Below are 13,196 nucleotides of genomic sequence, written 5' to 3'. Positions count from 1 at the left end.
ACCCATATGTTAATATTGCAATAGGCCTATATTCCAAGTCCAATTTCGATAATCGATATTTTGCAGATATTATATCGATACATCGAAACGATCGTCGATATATCGCTCAGTGTTGCCAAGTCTACTTTTTTTTAGGAGATCTCCTTATTTTTTACACTCCTACTTTTGTGTAATTGCAAAATGGGAAATCTCCTTTTAAAAATATTCCTGGAAATTTCCTTCATTCCCTCACTGTTTTACAAGTAAACATTTTGGCGATACATATAAATGGAAATTACATTTTTAATGAGGAGAGATTGTACAATGTAGAAAATACTTACATATCATTATTGTGCGGGATTCGACAGTAAATTCTGGTATAATTGTTTGTATAGGTCATATTGTATATATTTAATAAAAATTGTCAATTTAAACATAAGATTGTATTTTATTCTGTAATTTCATCTCATTTAATTTTTTTCATTCATAGCCTATATATAAATTTTAAAATATTGTACTTATTCTATAGAATTGTAACATTTTACTAATTTCTCAATTTAAACATAAGATTGTTTTTTCTCCCATTTTATTTCATCACAGTCATCCATGTTATGTAATTTAGGCCTATATCGAATTGTATTTACATAAGAAATACTCTCAATATTAGATTCCATTAATCAATGTCATATAAACATTATACTAATGTATTTATAGCTCTAATATATCTATCTCAGGTAAAATGGGGTTCCGTGTAAAATTGAAGTATACTAATTTTAATCGTCGATTCACTTTACTGTGATAATGCTTATATACAGTAACGGGTAGTTACTACAGTTAGCAGATAAATAAGAAACGGTATTCAATGACTACTAGGGTACAGAAGATTCCCAAATCATTTTTTTCGCGTGATTATGAAGATGTGATAATTGTTGAAAAAGGATATACAAATATTTTTTATTGCTGAGCATTAATTATTGTTTTTAAATTTGATGAGTGCAGAAAGAGCACCTTCGTGACTCCTTCCACTTCCTGTATACACAACCTCCAACCTGCAGGTGCGGTAATTACTCCTACCATCTTTCAGTATGTGCAGTGACGAACGTAGGAGGATGAAAATAGTGAGAAATACCCGGTTCTCAGAATCACGAAGGCTAACCGACTATTATTGTGCCCACTAAGTCAGAATCCCTAGAATCTGTATTTCACGAGAAATTAAGGTTCCGCAGCTGTATGTATACAGGCTGAACCGTAAAGTAATGTCATTAATTACATTTTAGGAGCTTATTCTTTCAGATATTTCAAAGAAAAAAGTTAAATACAATTTTGCTCGTTTTTGCTCCTTTTTCGAGATAAAAATTGTCTTATATGGAATATTTCCTAGCTTATTTTGGGAAAGCCTTCGAATTAATTCCAAATATGTTCAGTCAATTTAAGAGAGTAGTGTATTGTGATAATAAATCATTGAGAGAATTTTAATTTTGTAATTTAGATGTACAAAAATTTGATACGAACAAATGGAGCTTTGTAAAATTCCTTAGAGTTGAATTTGTCGGATCAAATTTATGCAAATTTGAAGGACAAAACTAAGATTCTTTCAATCATTTATTGTCATAATACACTGCTCTATTAAATTGAATTAGCATATTGAGAATTAAGTCAAAGGTTTTTTCCGGGACTGTGAAATACTTCTTATAAAACAATTTTAAAGGAAGCAAAAACGAGCAAAATTGTATTAAACCCTAGATCATATATATAACAGATTGCTCATCCCTACGTTAAAATAGCTAGCACTTTGAAGAGAACAACCGCCAGGATCGCCACCCGTCCGCCGTAAACGAACACGAGATGGCAGTACATTCGCTAATGCAATTCAAATGGGAGTTATGACGTGACTCCTTATGTAACAACTAGATGACAGTATAGTAAACCTGACAAAAGTTGTTACCGTCAGAGCCTATAAGGCCGAGCAATCTGGGTATACAGTATATCATCTAGGATTAAACTCAAAGAATAGTCCTCTGAAATTAATGACTTCATTTACGGTTTACCCTGTACTACAGTATTGCTTTACAAGTCTGCATGCAAGTAGTTATGAATAGATTAACATAAGCAATTATCATAATCCCCTACTATATTTACAGTGAATAATTATGATTTCTTTGTTATATCTATCCAATGACACTTAAACAAGTTCATAATTACAAATTTCGAAAAGATCTTAATTAATAAGTTTAAAACGACACTGTAACAACATCTCAGATATTTTAGCTTCTGCAGTGTCATATCAAATGAAAATACAACACGCACTACAAAACAACACTGCAGGGCTGTTATGATATGTTCAGTTCCTATCATATGATGTTCTTTTTCTGTATATACTTGTATAGATCTCGCAAGCAGGGATTATCGACGATAGGAATGTGAAAGAAACAATTCGATAAGGAAGGGCGGGCGACGGGAAAGGTCACGAGATAACTTGAATGATATTCAAGAGTACAGTCGGAAGAGAAACGACATCGATAGAATCAGTCTTGCATTGTGATAGTTACATTACTGTTTTACAGCTTTATTCAGGGATTTTGGCCCCCGGAGAAAGTAAATACATAGACTAAGAGCGAGTTACTCATCACTACTGACGAGCTGGGTCGTACAGGTCAGGCCGCACAGTTATAGAGATAGGATAAACTGTTCCTTTTAAGAAACAGTTTCGACTGTAACTGTTTCATGAACGAAACTGTTCCAAAATAACAGTTTCAAAGAAACAGTTTCATAAGAATATGTTTACAACATCAGTGCCAAATGTTTCAACCTCTCATCTGCTTCGAGAACATGTTTCAAGGCCCTTGAATCGTCTTTAAATCAGCTGTTCAGTGTATTATGACAACGAAAGATAGTTTTCGTAGGTTACTATTAAGGGTACAGTAAATAACTACAATTCAAAATAAATCGATTTTAGTAAAAATAATGCATATAACCCTAGGAGAATTTAATAACGATGACATTAGCCGATGATATTTTTCGCAGTATATTAATAATTAACACTATGTCAGGGCACCATGAACATATTCTGTATCAATGGACAGCTAATAATAAGGAGATTTATTAGGGAATTTGATTCGTACAATTAAATTTCGCGATCCTACGTAGGCTACTGTTGCACGAAAGCCGTGTGGAACATGGATATTATATCTACTTTCGATTAGAGGTCAATGATAGCGCTACACATGGCTTTTTCAGACAACAAAGAAGAGAAAAACTGTTTAGAAACTGAACTGTTTACCTGTTGGAACTATGTGTAACTTTGAAGTTATCACTGGAGCAGTGTAACAGCTGTTCCAGCTTTTTTACCCATCTCTATTCAGTCTTGCATTGTGATAGTTACATTACTGTTTTACAGCTTTATTCAGGGAATTTGGCCCCTGCGGAAAGTAAATAGATAGACTAAGAGCGAGTTACTCATCACTACTGACGAGCTGGGTCGTACAGGTCAGATCGCACAGTTATAACACCCAACACTTCCTTCTTATCGTGTCACGGTATAGTCTTAAAACACAATATCTTTCCATACATCCCGTTACTAACCACTACGTCTGTTGACTAAACAATGTCCCTTAGCTACGAGCATAGATATTATTTTCATTCTTTCTCTTCCCTCCACCCTTCCTATGCACGTTTGTGATTAAATTTCTTTCTTATGACGCAACACACAGCTCGCTCACTAGCCAAACAACCAAGGACAACGGCCAAGATCGTTGAATCGACTGTAGTTTCAGTTCCACTGCATGTGAATACGTGTCTTGTTCCAAGTGCGTTTATTTTATTATGTAGTGATGGAGCGTTCCCCTCTCAGAGTATCATTATTTTATTCGTAAACATAATGTTGCGCGTTTAATTCGCTTCGAATTTTTCTCCTGCTACGCTTTTCATTTCCACAGGCGATGTCCCATCTGTTCATCTTCTTGAAAGAGGCAGTACTTCCATGGGCACGTACCTCTCGCTCCCTCGGCATGCTTACATACACACGTCAAAACAGACAGTAACGCCACCACTGTTTTTCGGTAATCGTTCCTTGCGTGCGCTATAGGCCTACATGTGATGTAATTTTCGCAATGTTTATTAATATATATTTTTTTCAATTTATTGTATCAATTTTCTAACAACTCCCGCAGTTCACTCGCAAGAGCTCTTATTAGGTAAGGAAAAGCTTGGCAGCAACATTCAGATTTGGTTTGCAGCCGTCAGCGCGCACTTGTTAAAAACAAGTTTTATCTCTGCTCCACATACAGTTGGCCACTGTCTTCTGTATTCAGACACCTGATGATAAGAACTCAAGTCATTGGAGACTTCCTAGGAATATTTTGGTTGTAGGCTTACCTTTAACAAAGTAGGATTTATTGAAAGAAACTGTATAGCTGACGCAAGGAACGATTACCGAAAACCAATGGTGGCGTTGCTGTCTGCTTTGATGTACGTATGTAGGCATGCCGAGGAGGGAGAGGTGCGAGCCGATAGAAATACTGTCTCTTCCAAGAAGATGAACAGATGAGGTCATCGCTGTGGAAATAAAGAACGTAGCAAGAGAAAAATTCGAAGCTAATTAAACGCGCAACATATGTTTACGAATGAAATAATAATACCGTGCGATACAAGACACGTATTCACATGCAATGGAACAAACTAAAGTCATAATGTAACTATCATAATGCAAGACTGATTCTATTGATGTTATTTCTCTTCCGACTGTATTCTAGAATATCATTCAAGCTTCTCCTGACCTTTCCTGTCGCCCGCTCTTCCTTATCTCAATGTTCGATTCGCATTCCTTCCGTCGGTAATCCGTACTTGCGAGACCTATAACACCATTCAGGAATTTTCAGATGAGCATTAGGGGATTTACCAACCATGCAGTTTCATTTGACATATTTTCCTCGCTGTCTCTCGTTCTCACACAAAACAATATACATTGCAATATTCCAAATTCTACTTTTATCCTCTTTTTTTTTTTGTTCCCATCTACTTCTTGGGCTCCAACACGGTTGGAAATACTGATATCGCTATTTTTGTTGGTTATTTAACTGCGCTCTGTCAACTACTAAGTCATTTAGTGTCGATGGGATTCGTGATAGCGAAATAGTATTTGGAAAGATGAGGCCGAGGATTTTTCACAGATTACCTGACATTCGCCTTACGGTTGGGGAGAACTTTGAAATAAACCTAACTAGGTGATCAGCCCAAGCGGGATTCGAACTCGCGCCCGAGCGCAACTCCAAATCGACAGTCAAACGCGCTACTAGCTGAGCTTCGCCAGTGGCTAATACTCGTGTTACAGGCTATAGTACAATTTCTGGGAGGACGATTCAAGATCTTATTACTCCCTGAACACAAGTACGGAGGGAACACTTTTTGAAACACGGACGTGTGCGAGATACGTAAATGCGACACAAATTAATTGTCCAAAAGAAAAGCAGGACTCGCAGTGGTCCAGACAGGAAGCGGTGATATTTCTCAACCACAATTTGTTATTTAAAAACACAGAGAATCCCAACTGTCGCGAAATTTATATAACTTAAAAAAAAAAGACTTTTTTTCTTAATACTAAATAATGTACGTGCTCCCACTTTTTACTTTCTTCCGGGCACGGAGAGATAAACGCTCTAGTCTTGGGGGTTGGTATCACTGCAGCTTCTTTGCTCTGGTACTAATGAGATAACATCAGACGTGGGGGTGGGTGAGGTGATGTGACGCCGTATAAATCCGGGTAATCCCCAACCATCCGTCAGTGTCGTGTTTTTGACGTCACATGCCAGTCTTTTTTTTATTTTATACAATTTCATTGCAAGTTTACAGGAAACGTTAGATTTAAAGAAATTACGTAACGTTCGAATGTAAGAATGAACAAACCAAATAATTTATGTGTTAATAAAGCTGTATTTATGTATCTACAGCATCTTTTTACCCGCGTTTCTGGCCCAGGGATAGCTCACTGGTCACAGGCCGAGGTTCGATCACAGTCGTGCTGCAAATTATCATGGACAAAGCAGATTTTGCAGAGTTGCTCGGTAAACTTCCGTTTCCTTTTCAGTGTACAAATATTCTTTACCCAGGAGTGTGCTGGCAATAATTTAACAAACTGTTGCCAAAAATAAGAGTGGGGCAGAGCGGAGATACGGAACTGGTGAAGGTGAAAAGATTTGTCGCTTTACGACAACTACAATAATAATAATAATAATAATAATAATAATAATAATAATAATAATAATAATAATAATAATAATAATAATAATACTGATAAAGTAGTGTTTACTGTTGGTTTGGCGTGGCATACAATGTCATTATTAGCAAAAGGCTGCATTCAAATTGTCTTAACATGTGGAAAACAGGTCTCCGTAGTTCACAAAATTTGCAGGATTAAATTACTGAGGTCAGATATACAAAATATTGAATGACGACTCTTGTGGACAATCTGGACAGTGTCGCCCTTTGTGTGAATAAAATTTTGATAAATAACTTTGTTAAGATGGCCAATGATTAGTCGTATGATTCTAAAGATACTTAAAAAAACTGAAAAAATAAATATTATTACCTACAGTTTGTTAACAGAGCATGCATGTTATAAACAGTTTTGGTGGCTACGCATGATTTAATAAATTAGCTAAGAAAATTTCCGTATGTTAGTGCAATTTGATTTTACTTGTGATAATTTGAAATTTATCTTACTTGCGTTTCTTTATTTTTTCAAGGTCTCCTAATATTTTACGAATTTTGCAAATTATAAATATAAATGGCAAGTGCGGTAGACTGTTAGCCTACTGTTTCTGTATTTGGAAAATAGGTTTGATTTTGAGGAAAACAAAAAAAAAACAATTTACATGGCCATTTACAACTCATATGCCCGGTTTCTGGTACACTTCATTTAACTGTCAGTTACTTAACTGCACTTATAAATTTGACTACACTGGTAACTTCCATGAGTTTCCGAAAAGTTAAATGTAGATTTATCAGATCTTTTAACTAACAGTTGAGGTAACTTCAATTTTAGTATCTCTTATAGTCCATGGATATCTTCACTAGTATTTTGTTAGTGATTTTTTTTAGTTATTTATAGTTATTTTTATTTGCAGAAGTTTTCAGTAGTAATATGACAGTGAGCTCTGTACTAGTAGGAGCAAGGCTTTTTAATTAAGAAACCGTGTGATAAACGATAGTGTACATGTACACTTCCATCTCAGTACTACTATGATTAAAAAGGCAATAATTGTTGTTATTTGGCGTGATCATCGAGGTAAATAATATTAGTGGAGAAAGAGAAAGATGTAATTTCTGCTACAAAACTGCAACCGCAGTCAGCTGTGGTGCTTATGGCAGCCATATTGGTATTGCACAATATGTTACATTCGTCCATATGAATGCTTTCATGTGTTCAAATGGACTTTTCGGAGACCGAATATCATTGGCATTGGTAGAACACCCAAGAATAAAATATTCCTTGACTGACGACATAGAATCTGAAGTTTATGAAGAAAATTAAGCTTAAGGTATTCGAAATTGTTTTTACAAACACACATTATTATCCTAATATGTCATAGAAAGTAGAACATTTACCGTAAGTTACGTAAATAAAACGCCAATTTTTTTTAAATTACACCGATAATATAGTAAATTAATTAATTCCGGTTTATATTATTATTTAATATCAGTTATAGTTTATGAACCAGTAATGCAGTAGCGCCGCATGTCGATATTTGTTCGAATCAGTACTAACTACAGGCTGAGGCACACTTAGCAGTTACAGATAACTGTAAAGATGACGATAACTGTTGTTTCGGAAACTCGTCTCAAACATATCAGCGCGTTAAATCTTAGATAACTCCTACAGAAACTTTCCAGAAACCGGGCAATAGTAATTAAAAAGAACGTGTACCTATGCCTACTAAGAACTCTATTTCAGCGTAAGCGGTATATATTTTATAATGAGAGGGTTTAATTACATTAAAGTGTGCATAGTCATGGTCGTAGGTTGTAACAAACTAATATCAGAATATTGTGATACGAGTAAGAAATAACCACTTAACAAGGAGTGTCATGTAGAGTATTGACAGACTAATAATCACTTTCGATACTGTATTATGTCCTATAATCTTGTAGGCCTATATCTAGTTATAAATATGGTTTAGACTTTGAGCATTATCTTCATTATAGGCCTATTTAGGCCTAGTAATTATTTAAATTTGTATGCGTATCTGCAATCATTGTTCTTTACAATCCTAATCATTCAGCGGATGAACTAACCTTCAGTATATGCTGTGCAGCTGTCTATCTGCTTTGCGTCATACAGAAATGCGAGTCTCTCGCCGGAGCCTGTCTATATCGTAAGCCACGAGTAAATCCGTGGCTAATGGGAAATACGGGCTACGTCACGAATCGAGGCGCATGGCTATCTTGAACTAGTCATGGCCATCGTGAAAATCACCTAATATAAATACATGTTCAAAGTTCTAAAAAAAACATAGGAACTGAGATCATGTGTAAACAAATATAAATCGAAATTAAAAACTATTTCGATATTATATGTTTGAGAAAACTTCTTCATATTACAGAAATTATTTGAGATAGGAATTACATGTTTAACTGAATAATTTAATGTTTAGGTGAGGGGTTTTGGACTTTTTCCATTGCTGGTTGTCACAATCAGAAATTAAGACACAACGTTTCGAAGGGTGGTTCTCCCTTCGTCTTCAGGTGAAAGGAAGGAGAGAAGAGAAAAACCTACTGTTGGGATCGTTACGTACAGCTATGTATCAGTCATACAGAATAGCTGTACGTAACGATCCCAACAGTAGGTTTTTCTCTTCTCTCCTTCCTTTCACCTGAAGACGAAGGGAGAACCACCCTTCGAAACGTTGTGTCATAAGTTTTTATTGTGACAACCAGCAATGGAAAAAGTCGAAATCCCTCACCTAAACATTAACAATCCACCATTGCTTTCCAGCCCCTCATTTAGATGAATAATTTAAACCAATTCAACTTTTTTTTCTCAGAATCTATATTGCCTTTGGAAATAAAAATTAGCTTGCTAAATATACATTATCTGTATCACTGAGCAATTGTAATACTAACAGTTCTTTTTTAATTTTGGATATTTGTGGAGTATTTTGTTCTGCCGGACAGCTTTTACCGTAGCCTGTAACTAAAATAGTACATTATGCAACGAGCCTATAATGAAGGTAATTAAGAAGCGAGTATGGACATTTATGAAACGAGCGCAAGCGAGTTTCATAATTTTCATACGAGCTTCTTAATTACCATTATAGGCGAGTTTCATACGACTTTTTATGCTCGACCATATTTCTAACTTGATATTATTAATTTTCTTTGTATCTGACCTTGACCAATGTCCCGTATGTTATGAGATGTGCGCAGACGCGAAAGTATTGATTTTTTCCGAGGAACAGATGTTCACATTGACCTTGCTAGGCAATAAGAACCTACAGAGATAACATTGAAATTAAATTAGACATTGAAAAACGAGATGACAAATTGAATTTATTTGAATATTATTTACAATTAACGCTAATTATTATAGTAACAGAACATAACCTTCTGCGACAGTATTGGATTTCCAGCCTCCGTGACTTTTCGCTAATTCTCTTTCGATTGCATATCCGAGAAAAACCGATACTTGCAGTTTTATAACGGTAGAAAGCTGACCTGTCATTGGCTGAACAGTTGTAACCTGAGTCGTCATTGGCTGAAAGACCTGACCTTTAATGAGTAGGTGTACTTTAATGACATGCATTAAAGGTCTGCTACCAGATGTATAATTACTACATTTCGGCATGGTCGAGCATAAAATTACTTAAGATGTTTAATGAACTTTTGCATGCATATATAATATTCTCCCATGTGAGTAAATTATTCTATGATCTCTACCTAATGTAAAAGGTTTGACTTATTTTTTTTTAATATATACTGTTTTCATATTACATTTTTTTTTAAACATTTGACCAATAATATTTCTTTAAAGATTCTGGAGTATGTTGTCCATGTGGGAGAACTATGCATGCAACTTTTCATTAAATTATCTTAAGTTATTTTCGAATTACGATGTAAAAGTTGTCCGGTTGAATAGAATACTAAACAAATTTTCATAATTAAAAAAATAAGTACTATGTTATTAAAACGTTAAAATTGCTAAGTAATGTACAGGTAGTGTATATTAAACATGACAATTATTTTTATTTCCAAAGGACTTATAGTTTCTGAGGAAAACAAGTGAAAGTGAAAACCCTGTAGATTTTCAGAGTGAATACCTCATGTTGTATTTAACTAAATAAAAAGTGTAAAGCCATAGTAGTGGAAAGTTCGTAATTTCCTGAGAAAAAAATATACAAATGTTTAACTCCCTCTACTTCTGTAACTATTGCGAGTAGAATCGTGATTTTTGTCCATGCCTATTTGTATTTACAAAGAACTTATAGATTTTGAGGAAATCCTGTTGGAATATAATATACACTGTAGAAGTGAAATAACCCTGCAGATATTCAGAGCGAATAGCTCATGTTGTATGTAAGAAGAAGGTGGAAAGTTAATAGTTTTCTCAGATTTTTTCCCCCGAAATGTTTAACACGCCCTTCGGGAACTATTGAGAGTAGAACAGTGATTTTTAATAATAATAATAATAATAATAATAATAATAATAATAATAATAATAATAATAATAATAATAATAACGATTTATTTAACCTGGCAGAGTTAAGGCCATACGGCCTTCTCTAACACTCAACCAGGAGTAAAAACTGCGTTATAGAAACACTACAAATTTACAAAGCACACACAAAACTGAATAAGATAATAATAATAAAATGTAAACAACAAGTAAGAAGAAATCAGACATAATATATAACATACAGAAAGAAAGAAAAAAGCATAATAAAATGTGAACAGCAGGTCAAAATTAAATGAGGCCTACAAAGTATAAAGAAATAAGACAATTAATAATAATAATAATAATAATAATAATAATAATAATAATAATAATAATAATAATAATAATAATAAATAAGAATTGTAATGATAATAATAATGATAATAATAATATTAATAATAATAATAATAATAATAAATAAAATAATAATAACAGGCCTAATAGTAATAATAATACTAATAGTAGTAATACAATAGTACAGTACAAAGCATACAATGAATACAGTATTTTTAAGTATACACAGTAAGGAAAATTATGTTTATATATAGCTCAACTTATCACATTAGAGATATACCATTATCGGAAAATATGAAAACAAAAATATAAAATAAGTTAAATATCACTAGAACATAAAAAATGTGAATACGTGGAAACATGCAATACAACACTTGTCATAATAATAAGTTAGTTTGGCAACTCGTCATAAGATAATTTTCTAACTTGGATTTGAAAGATTTCAATGTTCGGCAGCCCTTGACTTCAGGCGGCAGAGAGTTCCAGTGACGAGAGGTAGCAACAGTGAAAGATGAGGAATACAGAGATGATGTGTGAAGTGGAATTTCTAGCGTGTTATCGCGTTGTGATCGAGTATTAATATTATGATAGCGAGAGAGAGTATGAAAACGAGCGAATAAATAATAGGGGGATGAAGTGTGCATAATTCGATATAGGAGAGAAAGTGAGTGCAGATTTCTCCTCTCATGTAACCTAAGCCATGATAACTTCTCGAAAGAAGGTGAGATATGATCATAGTATCGAACATTACAAATGAAGCGGACGCACGCGTTATGAACACGCTGTATTTTCTGGGCGGAATCAATTCTGAGATCACTGAACAAAACGTCGCAATAATCGAAGTGAGGTAGAATGAGTGTCTGTACCAGCGTCTGTTTTAATTTAGATGGATAATGATACAATCTTTTTAGTGAATGGAGAATAGAGAATGCCTTCTTACATGTATATTTAATATGCGTATCCCAACTAAGATTAGATTCGAAATGCACTCTGAGATTTTTTTTCGGTAAAGCTAAACGGGATGATTGTTTTATCCAGTTTCACAGGTGGAATATTCAGGTCGTTGACTTCAGGAATTAATCTACAGTTCGCGAACAGAATAGCCTGTGATTTACATGCGTTTAGGTTAAGCCCAAATTGTTGAGACCAGGAAGAGATGGAATCAAGATCTTCATTAAGACTATTAATGCTATCATTTAGTGCATCAGGACGCGCTGAAATATACAATTGAACGTCGTCTGCATATATTTGATATCTGCAGTGCTTAAATGATTTAGAAATTCCATTTATATAAATAGAGAAGAGCAAGGGGCCTAATACTGATCCCTGAGGAACTCCTGTATCTACAGTACGCCAGGATGAGAAACGATTATTAGATATGACACGCTGCTGGCGGCCAGTAAGGTAGGAGTACATCCAGGTGATAGCACTATCAGAAAGGTGTAGCGTTTGTAGTTTAGTCAATAGTAGATCGAAGTCAACAGAATCAAAGGCTTTGCTATAGTCCAATATTAGGTAGTCTGACAACTGCTTATGAATGAAGCGTTCCAGGGCTTTGGATAAAACGTGAAGAATGGAGATTGGCCTATAGTCTTTTGCAGAAGTTAGTGAATTTACTTTAGGAAGTGGGCGTACCAAGGCTGTTTTCCAGAGTTGCGGATAAACAGATGTGATAACTGAAGAACTGAAAATATGGGTTATTACAGGAAGCACGATATCAACTAACTTATTGATAATGACTACGCTTATGTGCTTATGTTATGTTATTTTTGTCCATATCGATTGGAAATCTAATGGAAAAATAATTTATTCTTCTTATGCATTTCAATAGCCTTGACGGTTTTCGTCTAAATTTAATTAAAAACCATTAATTTGAAGCTACTGAACGATGCGAACAGATTGCAACGTTGTAGTGAGAGAGGGAGTTTCGCATAGTGAGACAGACTTGAGCTCTTTGACCACTTACGCCTACATTAAGAAAAGAAGAACTGTGTTAGCGGCGATACTGGAACTTCCAACTTAATTTTCTAATTAACCGTGCATTTAATCACAAAACGTAATACAGATTTTCGGTTCACTTAAATGTGCCCTATCGCCCCTTTCAATCTACAGAGTTATTTCACTTCCACTCTGTACAGATATATTAACGAAATTTGCACCTTTCTCTTAAAATTAAATAGCAGAAGCATGATAACTATACTGAACTATTAAATAAAAA

At 34.5% G+C, this 13,196-nt stretch overlaps 1 protein-coding gene across 1 annotated transcript in view; it reads left to right on the top strand.

Moving 5' to 3' along the window:
- LOC138712054 (neurotrimin-like) overlaps nt 1-13,196 on the top strand; it is a 236,606-nt gene that overhangs the window by 192,262 nt on the left and 31,148 nt on the right. The window lies entirely within an intron of this gene.

The sequence above is a fragment of the Periplaneta americana genome, chromosome 13 (assembly GCF_040183065.1).
Source record: "Periplaneta americana isolate PAMFEO1 chromosome 13, P.americana_PAMFEO1_priV1, whole genome shotgun sequence".
Lineage (NCBI taxonomy): Eukaryota > Metazoa > Arthropoda > Insecta > Blattodea > Blattidae > Periplaneta > Periplaneta americana.
This window is presented reverse-complemented; position numbering and strand designations above follow the sequence as displayed.